Source organism: Anser brachyrhynchus (assembly GCF_964034855.1).
Source record: "Anser brachyrhynchus genome assembly, chromosome: 1".
Classification (NCBI taxonomy): Eukaryota; Metazoa; Chordata; class Aves; order Anseriformes; family Anatidae; genus Anser; species Anser brachyrhynchus.
The window spans coordinates 41551445-41567974 of record NC_137694.1 but is presented as its reverse complement, the minus strand read 5'-3'; the positions used below and the strand labels follow the sequence as shown (position 1 = coordinate 41567974).

General features: G+C 38.7%; 1 protein-coding gene across 37 annotated transcripts in view; it reads right to left on the bottom strand.

Moving 5' to 3' along the window:
- Positions 1 to 16530, bottom strand: part of NAV3 (neuron navigator 3) — a 555833-nt gene that overhangs the window by 414109 nt on the left and 125194 nt on the right. For 17 of the 37 annotated variants that reach the window (XM_080604508.1, XM_080604510.1, XM_080604512.1 and 14 more), the window contains exons 1-4: positions 7664 to 7877; positions 5646 to 5778; positions 5412 to 5452; positions 435 to 596 (exon numbers count right to left, since the gene is read on the bottom strand). The exons of 8 other annotated variants lie outside the window; for them this stretch is intronic. The gene's annotated coding sequence lies outside the window, so the exon portion shown is untranslated. 12 more of the 37 variants (XM_080604534.1, XM_080604535.1, XM_080604530.1 and 9 more) reach the window with 8 other exon arrangements.

Sequence of the window (16530 nt, the reverse complement as noted above, 5' to 3'; positions counted from 1 at the left end):
CTACTAAAATGGCAAGCTTTCTCCTGTTTATAACGGGATCGTAATAAGATAGATATAAGCTGTCACCACGTGTTGGGTATGATGAACCCAACAGTGAGGCAAAAATAAAAAATAAAAATTAAAATCAGTGCTGATGCAAAGAGGCACTGACAGCATGTTACCATCTGAGATAAAATTTATGCTTCAAATCTGGAATAAATTTTTTGTTATTCTCAATGCTAGAATTTAAGGCACCTATTTCTTAATCATATTGATCTTTACATATATTTGAACACAGCAACAGAAGACTCATCACATAATAAGGGTGTCTGTTCAAAAATTTAAATAGAAGCAAATGGACGATGCATCAGCAATGTGAAATTATAGGAACATAAACAATTTTACAAGAAACTACTATATGACAGATAGAGGCTTGTTCCCAGACACAGCCTTACCTAAGTACGTAACCCTTTCCGTTTGCTGTTCTAACTTTTGAGAATCACCTCCTACTGCAGGTGGCATAGGTGAGCGCGTGTATGGCAATTACACTTCACAAAGTAGGCTGAAATGCTTGGGCAGTATCTTTCTATTCATTTTTTAGAGCATCCTGGGGAAGTCTGTGAAATAAATAACAAAACTGCTACTGACAAGCAGTCAATAACAGTGCATTGTTTAAAACTTCCCATGATTCAGAATTTGTATTAGATTATCAGCAGCTCAGTTGTAGCAGCGTGTTACAACCCTCCCCAGCACGCACACCCAGCTTTTCTCACCCTGTTTCCCCAGAGACTGAGGTGCAGCGGGACAGAGCCAAGGAGCCGATCACTCGCAGACACAGACCCTTCCCACTGCTACGCAGGGCCTCTCAGACACAAGCCGCATTTCCCCCCTGTTTGACGGTTTGGGGGACCCACAAAATCCACAGGTCCATAATGCCAGGATGCAGGAAGATGCAACATGAGGTACTGCTGCAGCCACCAGCACAGGGATTTAAAACTGTAATGATTCTGAAGCTCAGATAAGTCAAAACCAAGCTGTTAAAACCGAGCAGTTTCCCTGATTCATTGCGTGGTCACACATGTAAATTATATTACTCCCCATGCCTGGCAATTATGCTATACTAGGCAATTAAGCTATTCTGTGGAACTGTATGGTGTTTTCAAGCCAAAGCTGGACAGAATGCAAATAATTTTGTTTGGACTGCCCTCATTACTTTTAACATGCAAAGCACAGGGTGGCAATTCTTACTCATTCCATTCAGCACATTGTTCAGTGGTCTTCAGCCTTTTCAAAATAAACAGCTGTAATTAAATGATCTTGGCTAGCTTTTTTTTTTTTTTCCAGTGGCACTCAATTTCTTATTCACCATTTTACATGGATACTTAACATACACACAGTCACAGAATAAAATATCCAGAGTCCTAGAAATTCTAATGATCACACACTAGATAACAAAGATCGCATACTAGATAATCTACAGATATAGAAGACAAGAAGAATTAGAGCTTTTTAATAATTCTATTCCCTTAACAGACACATAACATTCATTCAATGATAATCTCTAATCATTTGCAGATACTCATAATAAAATAGTCTGGCAAAATAAGCATTTAACACTGCAAACACAGACCTAAAGTAAGCGAGCAAGCTCTCCAAGCAAGCCTTAGACCCATTAAACAGCACAAGGAGGAAAATATTTTGCAGGAGTATTTGTCTGTGGGTTACTGAATCACTCCTCAAGAGACATGTCACGGAAGGCATTCAGGATGACTGAGCTTCTTGTTTAGGTACCTCTATTACATGCTTAAATTCAGATGGACTTAATTCAGATGAAACATGCCTGAAAAAACTTCTTGTTTTACTTCACTACAAGCCATAAGTTACTTGTAGACTAGGGGAGAAAAACCCTAGATAATATTCTGAGATACAGCCAGAGCTGTTCCTTCTATACTCCCCTTATTATCAACACGGGTAGTTCTTGAAAAGTTTACACTGACTGGATTTTCAGGAAGCAGTCAGCATTGTCAGACTCTCTGAAGGCCTCTTCCATTTTTATGTCCCGTCCCGTCCCCATTACCTCCCCCCTCTCCTCCCCCCAGTATATATGTTGCACACTGAGACACTGTTCTGTGGTACTCGTTGCTGGCGAGGATGGGTATTGGAGCCCCCACAGATTACTATTTTTCCATAATCTGACTGTACTCCCCACATGGACATTCTCAGCTTTTGCCATGACATTAAAGCTACTTTGCAATGAACTTGAAGCAGGTGCAGGTATGAAACCATGGCTGTAATTTGTGCTTTTTCTTCATTTTTTCTTGTTTGTGTACAGGATAAACCACAGAGCTGCATACTGAGCACTACCAGCTGCATTGATTTGACTTTATTGTTAAAAGCACTTGAGAGTTGTGTTATTAATTTAAGTATTTCTGGAAATACTGATGCAGAAATAATTTTCTGGGTATGCTGATAGAAAGGACCATACATGTTTTAGGGTGAAAGCATGCCCATTTTCTGTGTTAATAACTCTATCAAAATGGAGCTTCTACTTTACATGCAGGTATTAATGGCGTTAGCGTTCACAGAACTTGCTCTATTTTTATTTATTTTCTTTTTAGTATTTCCTTTCCACTCAGAAAATGAACTGAGGCCACAATGACCAGCATGGAAATGTAGAGAAGCACAGGGCTTAAGTCAGAAGTGAGGACACTTCAGGCCAAGTGGTGGACACAGATGGACTCCCTTTGTAAAACAGATAAGTAAAGCATACATGGGCATGCAATTTGTAAGGCGAGAGAGGACACCAGCAAGAGAGGCACCTTCACTGATCATACTCAGGAGCCCTTGTCTTCATGCAAAATTTGGGAGTTGGGATGGAGCAGAAATTGAATATTATGCCTCTTCATATCTTTCAAACCTGACATCATCTATTTGCATATGCAAATGTCAACTGCAAATCACAGTACATTGAGTAAATACAAGACACAGCGCGGGTTAGTTCCTGCCCATCAGTGTTGCCAGGGTTGGCAGCCTGGCTGGTAGAGCACAGGTCAAGCTGGCATGGCTCCATGACTCCTGTGAGATGAGCACTGGGGCACGTTCTCATGCAGGAAGTCCTCTGCCCCACTGTACCCAGGATTGATTCTTCGGTGCTACAAAATGAGACTCACCGCTAACATTTTACAATGTTTTATAAAAGTTATTCAGTTCTGTATAGCAGACAATCAGTTCAGGGATACCAGAGACATAACTTCCATCCTTGCTTGACACACTTCCATGAAACCCCTAGGCAATGTGGCACCCAAATATGGCCCTAATAATTTATCCACAGTGATAGCTTCATAATGGTCTCAAAACAAAATACCCCTATTCATGAAAACTTCTTAATTTTCTTGTTGATCTTTTCCCACAGGGAGAAAGCATTTAGAAAGCATTATGCTTGCATAATGATCAGGCACACAAAGGAGTTATCAGGAGAAGATGATGATGTTGACTCCTGGAGCATTTGAGATCAGTAATGAAGAACCCTGCTTTCAGCCAGCGTTCAGAATGAGAAGCCAGTATCTGTTCTCTGCAAACATGGATGATAGAAGTGCCATGGAAAGGCTTGTCTGCACCAGATAAAAGCAGTCTAGGAAAGCAGCTGGTAAGCCAAGAAAATATCTCTAAGCAGTGAGGCCTGCCTACAAAATTATTTCTTCTGATACAAAATCACTTCTGGTTCCAACGGCAGTAAAATTGGTCCAAATATACTGATTCAGAGCAGAACAAAAAGCTGCAGTGTATACAGCTCTTCCCAATCAATGCAGCCCTGTTTATTCAGATGAAAAGCAACCACATAAAGACAAGTCCAGAGATGATACTTAACTTCCTCTGTTAAGTTCACGTGAGGATGAAACCTGTTGTATTTCTGTAAGTGTATCATCCTATCCTCTGCATTTCTTCATAAGGCAAAATTCTCTCTTCAACACAGAATGCTATGGTGGAGTCATTACAGTACCAGCAAGGATAGGTTAACAATTGTCTGCATTGTTCCTGGCTCAAGGCAATGCAAATTGAAATATGTATCCTCACATTTGTACATATTAAAGAAAAGAAAAAAGGATATAAAAGATTACAAGAGGAATCTAATACTTAATTTCTTGCACTGCTGTTCTGCAAAGCAGGATGCTGATTACTTCTACTTCAGACTAAATGTACAAGTTAACACTGGTTCACATAGCAATTTAGATAGCAAGTTAAATAAATAGATAGATAGACAGACAGAGAACGTCCCCTAGCAATATCTGGGAGCAGCAAGGTTCCAATATTCTCAGAAACTGTTACTAGAACTGGTGCAGCAATTCCTGCTCCTTGTTTTTACATTCAGCAGTTGCAGATCCATTCCAGAATGGAGTTGGCTTGGATTTGATAAGAGTCTTATAACAAGAGTCAAATTAATTTATTTTAGATTTCTCAAATCCTTTTTATCTTTCATAGCAACCTCCATCAAACAGGATGAATGCTATGCACAGAACTTAGAACTGCTGTTATGCATCGATTTTATTTCAAACTTGGAATCAGTACCAGACAGAAATGTCTTATCTCTTCCATCACCCAATTCTTCGGCCACTGAGCACGAGAGATAAAGAAACACGAAGTATATTTTTTGAGAGAGAGAGTCCACTCCAGCCTTTTATGATGATCTTCAATAGATTTGATGTGAGGGATGACTGCTGTATGTACAGTACTCTGTGCCAAGATAGATGACTGAGTATAAGACCTAAGTGAAATTTGGTTATCTTACCAAGCACTGTCCTGCTACAGATGTAATACTTTTAAGCGATATCTAAAACATCTACATTTCACTGTGCATCTTACAGCACTTCTGTTGAGGTGCTGCACTGGCCAAATTCCAGCTTGAGTCATTATTTCAATTCCTTATGTACAGTTTCTAATTTCAGTGGGTATTTCTGCATTTTCATCCACACCAAAAAAAAACAAATGAGTGTTCCTCTATACTATTACAATAGACAATATCTTTTCATAAAAAGAGTACAATTTCATTTTTACATACATAACGTTTGTGAACAATTGGAAGAATGAATATTCATTATTTGCGTACATGCTCAATAGCTTACCATGTTTGTATTATTATTTGTAACACAGCATGCACCACAAAAAGTTACTGTAGAATCTACCAACAATCTCATTGGGATCTAAAAAAGACCGTACTGAGCTAGAAGGGGAAGATAGGAAGTATGCCCTAGTTATATTATGGAAAGAGTGGGCAAGACAATATAATTTAATCAAAAATTACTAAATAATAGTATACCTGTATGGATTTTAAATAGTTTTCTCATATAAGGAGACTGTTTCAATGTATGGGTTAGAAAATTTTATGAGGCTCGTAAGAAAAAAAAGGCTAATCAAAAATAGTAGAGCTTTCATACCTTTGAAATCGTGCCTTTAGGGAGTGATTAAACTTTCCTTTCTGTGAAAAAAAAGACACAGATGATCTGTGCATGAGCAGTGGTCATCCTTCTGGGACTTCTAGTTATCTAGAGCTATTGCTCCAACTCGATTACCAGGACACCAGAAATCCCAGACAAATTACTAAACACTTTTTTTTTCCCCCACTTTACACAATTTCCAGGAAGAAAAAGGCAATATGCTTTGGGAAATACCTAGATATATGGTAGGTTTATGGAAACTAATACATCTGGTATTTCTTGATAACCCATGTTTTTCAAAACTTTGTTACCACCCCATGAACGGCAGTGCTGTCCAACAGGAAGTGTGTTCTTTCTGGTTCCTAGGCTGCAAATAAAAGAAACAGGACAGACTAAAGATTCACATATATAAATTGCTCAAAACAGTGATATATTCAATCACAGAAACAGCCTACTGAAGGTTCTCCAGTTACTCTTACGCGTAATAGCTAAGTCCACTTCCCCTACGCTACTGAAAATGAGAATATACAGTCCCAAATTTGATAAGTCTTAATCCTTACATCTTAAAAAATACCATGAAGCCACACAGCCTCTGTTGGTCTACCATGACTTGCTAAATAACTCTACTGGATGAAAGCTAGCTGCTTTTTCAGAACATTTTTAACTCTATGCCTGTTGCAAGTGACCATACCTATCTTTGCAGAACATGTCTCTGACAATTTCACGGGTACTTCAAAAGCTGACAATTAATTCCTTCAGTATCTGTTTAGTGGCAGCCTTTTCAAGTGAACCCCATGCTTACCCCAAGAAATTACATATGGGTGCTGATCAAACATTGCAAGCAGTGCTTCACTACACTTGATGCTTCAGTATTCTATACATGGCCAGACTAGTCTGCTGCAGTTAATTTGATAGATTCAAACAAATAAGCGGCTGAATCAACAAACAGCTCCTAGGGATGGCTGAGCAGAAAGACAGCTGAGCAAGTGAAACGGTTGGTGGGGGCGGGGAGGGGGGGGGGAGCACGCAAAAGGATTTTTATATATATATATATATATATGTGTGTGTGTGTGTGTATATATTTACAGAAACAGTCCAAATGACTTTTTTTTTTTTTAAGAAAAAAAACAGTGGTAGCGGGTGCATCTTAGCTACAAACTAAAAAGATGATTTAACGGTGGAAGTTTATTCATCTTCACAATCATAGGACCACAATCTTGTTTAAATTCAAGCTGGGAAAGACCTTCTATGTAAGTCAGCTTCCTGATCTGCCAGTGCAGAATACATTTCTACAGTGTATTTTCTAATGCTTTATTCTGGCATGACTTTAAATTCCCCAGTGATGCAGCTCACAGTGCTTCTCACAGGAGAATATTAAACAGCCCAATAGATCTGAACACTCTAGGAAGTTTCTTAAAAGCTAGGCATACAGAGTTAAATTTTAAGCTGAACTTTACATTTTTCAAGCATTCTGTATCACTCCTCACCGACACAGACAATTGCTCACTCCATGCATTTTTACATACCAATTGTCTCCTCACAGTTTTAGACTACATCCACGTTCAAGCTTCTTCTGTTATGAGTATCTGAGAAAACTCTTATTTAGGATTGAGTGTGGATTACCTAGTTCTCAGTCCATTCAAACAAAACTCAATAGACCTTGAGAACATCAAATATACAGCTGCATTTTAGTATGTCAAGGCATTTGGTCAGACGTACCTGAGCACCTCAAAGCTGAAAATCTTTTACCTTAAAAAAGCTTAAAAGTGCCACATAACTGGAAGTAACATGGGACTGGAAACAGGAATATTCATACACTCCACAAAGCTTCATAGAAAATGTGGAATTACAAATATTTACGGTAAATCATGGAAAATAATCTTAACATTTTAATACCTGTCTAGCATGTGATTACCACCAACTACATAGTAGCACTTTGTTATGGAAAGGATATGGCTTTGTGCCTGCTTAGAACAAAGTACACCTCCACTCCCAAATATCCTGAAACATGCCTAAAGAGGGTAAGGTAGCCAAACTACAAGTCATGCTCCACTTGTAAACAGATTTGCGTCTCCAGAAAAACAAAGTACCCAGTGTCTGTGAGACCATCTTGGGTGGGATTCATCTGAAAACACACATCTGCACAAGTCTAAGCTAGTCACTCGGTGTCTCTGGAAATAAATAGGCGTTTTTAGAATGTGATTCCTCTCATCTAAAAATAGCTCAGATGAATCATTATTGAAAATTCCTACCTTTTTCCACTGACTGCAGAAAGAAAACAAGGTAACTGTAAAAAGCACAGATCTTTGATGATTGGTATATAAAGTCAGGTGAGGAGAATCTCTTCCATGAGACCACACTTCTTAAAGAACAGGATACATGAAGTTGATACATTCAAACAAATTCCAAGATTAGGAAGTTGTACAAAAAGAAGATGGGAAAAATAAAATAAATAAAATAAAATAAGCCTAAACCTACCAAAACATCCAATAAAGTCTCACTGAAATAATTCCACATGAGTAATCTACTAGCAATTAGCATCTCTTAACTCAAAACAGAGAGCAGTGTGTCTCACTGCAGGAACATCTGATCTTTACTTATTTGTCACAGCTGAGGAGTTTAGTTGCTCCATTAAGTGGGCTGCTCTGGGGAAACTATGGATCTGCTCCTTTCACACCCAAGTTATCTACTACAATCCTTTCACTGAGTTCTATCCTTCTTCTTCCTTAAGAGTTGAAGTTAGACTTGGAAAACAGTGTCACAAAAATGTATTTGATTCCTTTTCTGTATAACTGTTAAATATTCCAAACCACATCCTGAAGTTTTTGTTTTGTTTTTGGTCCATCTATTGTATAGCTACTCAAATCAATGATAAACTTTGAGAAGACATAAAATAGGGCTTTCATTATTTTTCTTTAAAGCTTGGAAATAGTTTTGAGTTGTTTTGCCTCTTAACATACAGAGCATATTTTGACACAGTCAAAAACTGGTCATCTTAGCTTGTCTTATTTTGAATGATACTTGTTTGTCCCTCAGACAAGCTACCTGCCCTGAAAAGTAGCAGTAAAAACTATGCCGATCCTATGACTTCTAGTTGTGTAGGTAAGTTGTATTACTGTCCTAACCTATCAGTAATACAGACCTAGCTGTCTCCTAACCTCTATCCTCTCTTTATATTTAGAGGTTCATTGCCACACAATGAGATTACAGAAGATTAAGTAAAAGAAAATGTGAAACGTTTTATAGCACTTGTAATGTGCTACTTACTGCATGCATTATCTTTGTACTGTTTTGTTTGTTTGTTTGTTTTTTGTTCCCCATTTCTAAGCACTTTTTAACATCCTGTTAGCATATAGTACCACAGATTTTGTTCAGATCCTGAAAGTGGAGCTGTAAGTGAATTGCTGCTGGTTGTTATCCACCTTCATCAAAGTTAACTGTAGGTTGAATTATTTAGAAAGTATTACTTTCCCCACGTTTTTTCCCCAAAAACAGTATGACCAGACTTGAAAAATAGATTTTTTTTCCACAGGTCTTAAAAGCTAGAACTACTGTGAAAAGGGACTCAGGGACCACTTTAGGCTGAAATTCACCATGTGAGAAGGAGTAGTGCAAGACCTCCGCATCAATGATGAGGAGTTTAGCTGGCCCATAAAGCCTAGATAACACAAATCTGATTAACACCTGGGCATCGCTTTGGATTTCAAGAAATACCTTTACACAGTCTATATTTGGCTATTTCAGTGTCTCCATTGGTTTTGCTAATATTCAGCATTCTAGGAATAATGTTTTAGTCTTCCCTTAAAAATATCATAAACAGCCTTTCCCAGAAGATTCATATTATCAGATGACTACAGTTTAGTCTTGAGCCTATAAAAACGTTTAGAAATATAAGCACTAAAATGTACAGAGCAACAAATAGTACCCTTAGCAGCCTTTCCTTGAGGAGTACGATAACTCAGAACAATACCATTAACTTTCCCTTCACTCTTAGGACCACAACGGCTACGTGTATAGTGCTGATCTCAAACTCACCCAGTCGGAAAGCCTCCCAGTGGGTATGTTCCTCTTTTTTGGACAAAAGCGTTCTAGCCTTTTGAAAAGTGCCAAAAAATTAACTAAGTATGTTTGAAATGTGCCATAATTAAATAAAAAAAGAAATGCTAATTAACAATGCAAACAATCCTTATTTCCTCTGTTGAGACAGCTGTCAAGTAATTTGCCCTCCCAATTATTAAATCGTGACTCATGTCACAAACATGCTGCTGAATGAGACCACAGACCTACACTGCTTGCACTGATGTATTTACATCTAAACATTGTCGGTCTCGCTGAGATGATTAGAAATCATCACACATAACATGTTTCACTCAAAAGATAAACAAATGTGAAGGTCAGAGATCATCTGCATTGACAAGATAAGCACAATTACTTCATGTGATCAAACACACATACAGAGTCTAATAAAGGCTGTGAACAGTGTTAAGCTGCATCTCATCTGTATAATGGTCTGAATTTACCCTTAGCATTACAATTAATCACAAAGCATGTGTGAAATAACCCAGAAAGAGAGATTTAGCAGCTGGGCTGAATATGTATTTTAAGAAAATCTGGTTTCTGAAATTATAAACTCAAGTTTAATTAATTTGTTCACCAGATGCTCAGATTGGCAAAAAAGATTGAAACAATCCTGTAAAATGCACTACATACTTTAATAAAGACATGCTACCTACCTGAATAACTTTCTGCAATTATTTGCATTATAAAATTGTCTATGAATATAAAAGCTTCCCTCTAAAAAGATCCCCAACACTTTTAATTTTCTACAGCCAAAACCACTTTAGAATATAGGAGTAATTCTGAACATATTATTTCATTTAAAAATATAGCCAGTATATGCACAACATTATTGTTATGCATAAAAATTCTCCACATTTTTTAATGCAGTCACTAATAAGTAGATCATGCACGCAGACCTCAGATGCATATGACTTAATGTTTAAATTTACTTCAATTGCTTTTCAACAACTAAAAACAACTCTTTTTTTTAATTTTAAAATCAATCAGTCCAAACAACCTCAACCAAAATATAGATTGTCACAGTTGTTACCATGTAATACTACCAACTACCTTGAAATACTGCCACAATATTGATGTATTTTTAATAGAACACTGCATCCAGAATCCAACAAATGTACACAAAGCAGCATGATATGAATGATGTCTCATTTTATAAAGGCTAATACATACCAGATAATGCAGCAAGAATGCATAATTTGTTTCATCTTGTCACTGTAAGATTCTGCATGAAAATATCGCATTATTACTACTTACATATTTCTACATTCTTCCTGATTGTAGATTTAGGAAAAAAAATCACAGAAGTGGAGGTTAGGATAGAAGAAAAGGCTCAGAAAACAATATCTCTACCCAAGGAGTGGATCACATTGCACTGATAGAAATTTAATGGTTCTTCAGGAAGCATAATGAACAACCTTATCTCAGGAGACCTCTGTTCTCTACACACATCAAGAGTGGTGACAGCTCATCCTTCCCAGAAACCAATACCAGGAAGAAAGTGCGCTGCCTGAGAACGTTAAACCTACGGCAATGTTAGATGCCTTCTGTCATCAGGGACAAGTATTACCATGCAGCCTACCAAGCTAAGCTCAAATGCTGCGATTCACACACAGAGACCTCTCTCTCATTTCTTAGCAACATGAATGGAGAGCATATCTGTTTAATTTGAGTGTGTTCGCCTCTCTGAGCCTGGCAGCCCGCTGCCTAACTCCCCACAGCACTGTACACAGAGCCAAGTCTGCTCTGTCCTTGGCAGGTGGTGGGGAGTCGCTGAGGCAGCCCCCTGCAGTGGAGGGGTCTACGGGGCATTATCCTGCCAGATGAGGAGTGGCATCGACTGCCTGCAAGGACATTTTGTGCAGACGTCTTCCAGCAGGAGCTGGTTCTCTAATGTTGTACCCTCGAGTACAGAAATAAAAGGAGTGAGGGAAAGCTGTGAAATATTTAGGGTTACAGAAGCATTTGAATAAGCTTTATCCGAAACAAGAACAGAAAATGAAACAGCCTAACTCAGCAGCTATGCATTTGCACACATAACATTCCCAGATAATTGAAAGCAGAACATAGGATTTTGCACGAGAATCATCATGAAAATTCATGGCCTGGTCAGTCAACATAACTGAAGCAAGAAAAAGGCTATGCGCTTCATAAGAGCTTGAGGAAGAGACAGGTTAGCAAGTTCAAAAGCAGTAAGGCATACTCCACTAGATTGTAAATAAACATTCACAAAAAAAAAAAAAAAAAATCAGCCTCAACCACCTCAGCTATATATTTCCATGAATAACTTCTCAGTGGCAGGAATAAGTTCAAACTGTAGTCTAGTATTTACAGTCTGGAGGAACTGATTCCTATTGCTAGAAGATCAGCATTAATTTGCTCAAGGCTTAGCTATAGTGCACAAGATGCTATTAACACTACCATCCAGTGCTAGGCACCCAAGCTAAACATCAATACCTTAGCTGGAAGTTATCTTCTGCTTTTACTTTATCTGAATTAGTACATCAAGCAAACACCACTAAGAGCAGTATCAGGCTCTCTCCTCATGAGCCACAAAAGTAACTGCTACTCACAAGATTAAAAAAAAAAAAAAAAAAAAAAAAAAGCTTTTTTTTAAAATTTATTATTATTATTACATGTATAAAATCAGGTTAAACTGGCAGGGTCTCTGTAATATGAATGCACTTGTTTACCCCAATATGTTTATTCTTTTATAAAAGTGGAAGAAAGTGTCATGACTCCTCCCCATCACCCCTTTTCCTTCTTACCCTCTATGAAATTGAAATGAATAAAAATAGCCCATTTTCATGGCTGCCTCATAATAGTAGCAATACCAAGAACTTATCTTTGTAGTTTGGCACAGGTGTTAGTAGTATAACAAAGTCAAAATGTAGGGACCCATATTATAATATATGACCTGAAACGGTTTTCATTATGTAGTGACATTTCTCTGCATAATATTTTCAAGAACAAAACAACACAAACAATGTCAATGTTTCTACAAGCAAACCACTTTCTGTTCCAGCTTTTATAATCAGGCTAAGAATCATCTTAGCAGCCATTTGCACTTACGAGAGCACAATTTTCTATCTCCACATCAAATGGTGAGGAATATGTAGTGGTGCCCATCAGATTCACATTTTAGCACCTTCATTTGTGGGATTATTCTTTCCTTTACATAAAGGACTCCAGCTCAACAAGAATTTTTTAAAAAATCACTGTGTTCAACATTAGCACACAATGAAAAATGAAATGGAGAAAGTCTTCATGCCGTTCACAGCAGGCAACCATCCACATCAAAAAAGCTTCCATCACAGAAGCCGGCATTCATGGGCAGCCTGAGCAGAGCCAAGAGGCAAGCTGGAAACTGGAGGCCAGCCATCTAGGACAGGGCAGAAGCACCTGTGGGATAACTTGCCGTGCTACTGCCCACGGTGCGTATGTTCTGTGGGGAGCAGAGCAGCCAGTGCTGTCAATCTGGCACCTCAGCTGAGCCCGAAGTTCTCTCGCACAAACGTGTAAAAATAGCTTGCTGTTTTCGTGATGATTTTCCCCATATATTACACTTTTATGGCACCTTCCACCAGGCAATTTTGAAGCAACTAATATTAATTAATTCTCAAAAGGCTCCTATGTAGCATTTCAATAATAGAGACAATCATTTCACTCACACTTCTATCCTCTGTAGCACAATGTGACAGCTTCTTAAAAAAACAAAATATAATAATAGATTGCCTAAAGCTGGTTAGGGTAAATTGTCTTAAGCTCAGATTTTCAAAGCTTCATTCAAGGCCCCAGTGGACTCCCATGGGCTCCTTTGATTCTAGCTTTGCTAGTGAATCCAAAGTGCTTTTTTCAAAGAGAAAACAAAAAATCTCAGTTTTATTAAACCCTATTAAGTGCGCATCTTTGCCCCATCCCTGTGCTGTCTTTTTTTTTTTTTCTTTTGATATATTCTTTGTTCCCCTATGAATATTTGGCACTCTTCTACTTGCTAGAATGATAACCTACTACCACACCTCAGACTTGGCAGTATTTTTTTGTTTTCCTTCATGTAAAATTCAAAATTTGAAATTAGTATCACACATAAAAACAGGATGGATTAGGAATAATGAAGGAAAATGCTTCAACGTTGTATTTAAAATTTCTGAAAAATCACCTGGCAGGTGGACTGTAAGCAATATTACAAAGCTGGTTTGTGCTTAAAAGGCTTAATATACTAACAGTGATAATTAATTTACAGTTCTTTGCTATTAAGACATTTTTCTTATTCACCTGTGATGTTAGATATACCAACGTCTACTTCTGTAAATTGCAAATGCTGTCACTAAATGTCTATTAGCATGTACACCAGGAAGTGCGTTGGAGGAGCAAAGTAAAGGATTTCAGACTTTCCTAAACAACAAGAAAAATGCTACTAGAAAATATCTAGTACGGATATGGAAATGCATATAAAATTATCAATGATGAAAGGAATAGCTAATGCTAATAACCAAGTTAAGTTGGTAAAATAGCCAATTAAAATGTCATCTTTAATTAAAAGGCCAATTAAGGCAAAGGGATATTAAGATACAAGTAAGTTGCAAAAGAATTAAGACGTATAATGCTTAGCACGATGCCCTTTCTTAAAGCATCCGCCAACAGCAAAAGAGTTTTACCAGAAATAAAAACTGGCTCTCATTGCCTTACTTTTAAACATTTGACATTCAAACTATTCCAAAAGGTACAAATTAATAGAGCTACAGCAGAAAAATAAATTAACCAGGTCCTAAGAAAGAAAGGTAGATAGATAGATATCTCATGCACATTAAAAATAAAAAATAAATAAAAAATGAAAGAGCAAATATGCTGGCCTGAGGCAAGCTTGGTAGGGCAGCGGATAAGAAATGCAGTTCCTCCTCTCCCTGCCCCCCTGCCAGCCGGTCTTTGGAAGCAAGTCTTCCTCAGATTTCAAAGCTTGTCTAATGAGGAGCCAATAAAACATTATAATCTGCTAATGCCTATTACCACTGATTCACAGGACTTCCTCTCCCTTCAATTAGCCCACATCACATAGATCACCATGGTTTAGTAGATGATGCATGAGAATAGGGGATTACATCACAGTTGACATACGATAATAACACACGCAATAGAAACAGAGCAATAATACTTCCAACAACCCCTGTAATTGTTGCTGAGATATTGTAATGACAGATATGTTAGCACTAGGTCAGTGGAAAATATCTGGGTTTCAAGCTAGCAAGGCACAGACTTATGGCCTGACAAAGAGTTCATAATTCTAGGATTATTTTTTTTCCTGTTGCCCTCAGAGGGCTTTTGATCAAGAGAGAGTCATCATTTTGATATCTTAGTATTTCTGCCTTCAATCAACAATAAATCCACGTGTATAAACTAGCCCACCAGTCTGATATTATGCTATCTTCCTCCTCTTTCCTCAAAACCAAAATTTAGCAAAAAAAATAACCCAGAGAAACTTCACTCACAAGTCTGAGAACAGGTTTCCAAAATCTAAAAAGGAACAGCTAATGAAAGAATGTGCAAATATGCATAATATTTTTGTTTCAATAAGTCCGCTTTGGTTTCATCTCATCCTGGCCTTCTCCTGCTCTGCTACCCAACTCCTTATGCCGTTTCAGGTAATGATCTCACTACACAAATGTAATTTATTTCCTGAATATGTGAGGCAGCTAATCTGTTCATGGCCTCGTCAGCCTACCTCCTACAGTTTTACTTTCCATAAGAAGAAGGTTACACTGGTAAAACAAAGGCTACTACAAATGAGGTAAAATTACTAAAATGAAGGATTAGATGACTCAGGCTGTCTCCACAGTTTTCTGATAAACCATGAAAAACAAACAAATGAAATCCCTCAGCGCCTATTCATTACCTTTAGTTAGAGCTTCTTTCTCTTCTGTAAGTTCACTTTATCACTATGCTAAATTTCTAATGCATAGCATTAGCTATTACATAAATCTCACATCCCTTCTTTCCTTTCCTTTCCTTTCCTTTCCTTTCCTTTCCTTTCCTTTCCTTTCCTTTCCTTTCCTTTCCTTTTCCTTTCCTTTCCTTTCCTTTCCTTTCCTTTCCTTTCCTTTCCTTTCCTTTCCTTTCCTTTCCTTTCCTTTCCTTTCCTTTCCTTTCCTTTCCTTTCCTTTCCTTTCCTTTCCTTTCCTTTCCTTTCCTTTCCTTTCCTTTCCTTTCCTTTCCTTTCTTCCTTTCCTTTCCTTTCCTTTCCTTTCCTTTCCTTTCCTTTTCCTTTCCTTTCCTTTCCTTTCCTTTCCTTTCCTTTCCTTTCCTTTCCTTTCCTTTCCTTTCCTTTCTTTCCTTTCCTTTCCTTTCCTTTCCTTTCCTTTCCTTTCCTTTCCTTTCCTTTCCTTTCCTTTCCTTTCCTTTCTTTCCTTTCCTTTCCTTTCCTTTCCTTTCCTTTCCTTTCCTTTCCTTTCCTTTCCTTTCCTTCCCCTTCCCTCCCTTCCCTCCCCTTCCCTCCCCTTCCCTCCCCTTCCCTCCCATCCCCTTCCTCCCCTCCCCTTCCCCTTCCCTTCCCCTTCCCCTTCCCTTCCCCTTCCCCTTCCCCTTCCCCTTCCCCTTCCCCTTCCCCTTCCCTTCCCCTTCCCCTTCCCCTTCCCCTTCCCCTTCCCCTTCCCCTTCCCCTTCCCTTCCCCTTCCCCTTCCCTTCCCCTTCCCCTTCCCCTTCCCCTTCCCCTTCCCCTTCCCTTCCCCTTCCCCTTCCCCTTCCCTTCCCTTCCCTTCCTTCCCTTCCCTTCCCTTCCCTTCCCTTCCCTTCCCTTCCTTCCCTTCCCTTCCCTTCCCTTCCCTTCCCTTCCCTTCCCTTCCCTTCCCCTTCCTCCTTCCCCTTCCCCTTCCCTCCTTCCCCTTCCCTTCCCCTTCCCCTTCCCCTTCCCCTTCCCCTTCCCCTTCCCCTTCCCCTTCCCTTCCCCTTCCCCTTCCCCTTCCCCTTCCCTTCCCCTTCCCCTTCCCCTTCCCCTTCCCCTTCCCCTTCCCTTCCCCTTCCCCTTCCCCTTCCCCTTCCCCTTTTTTT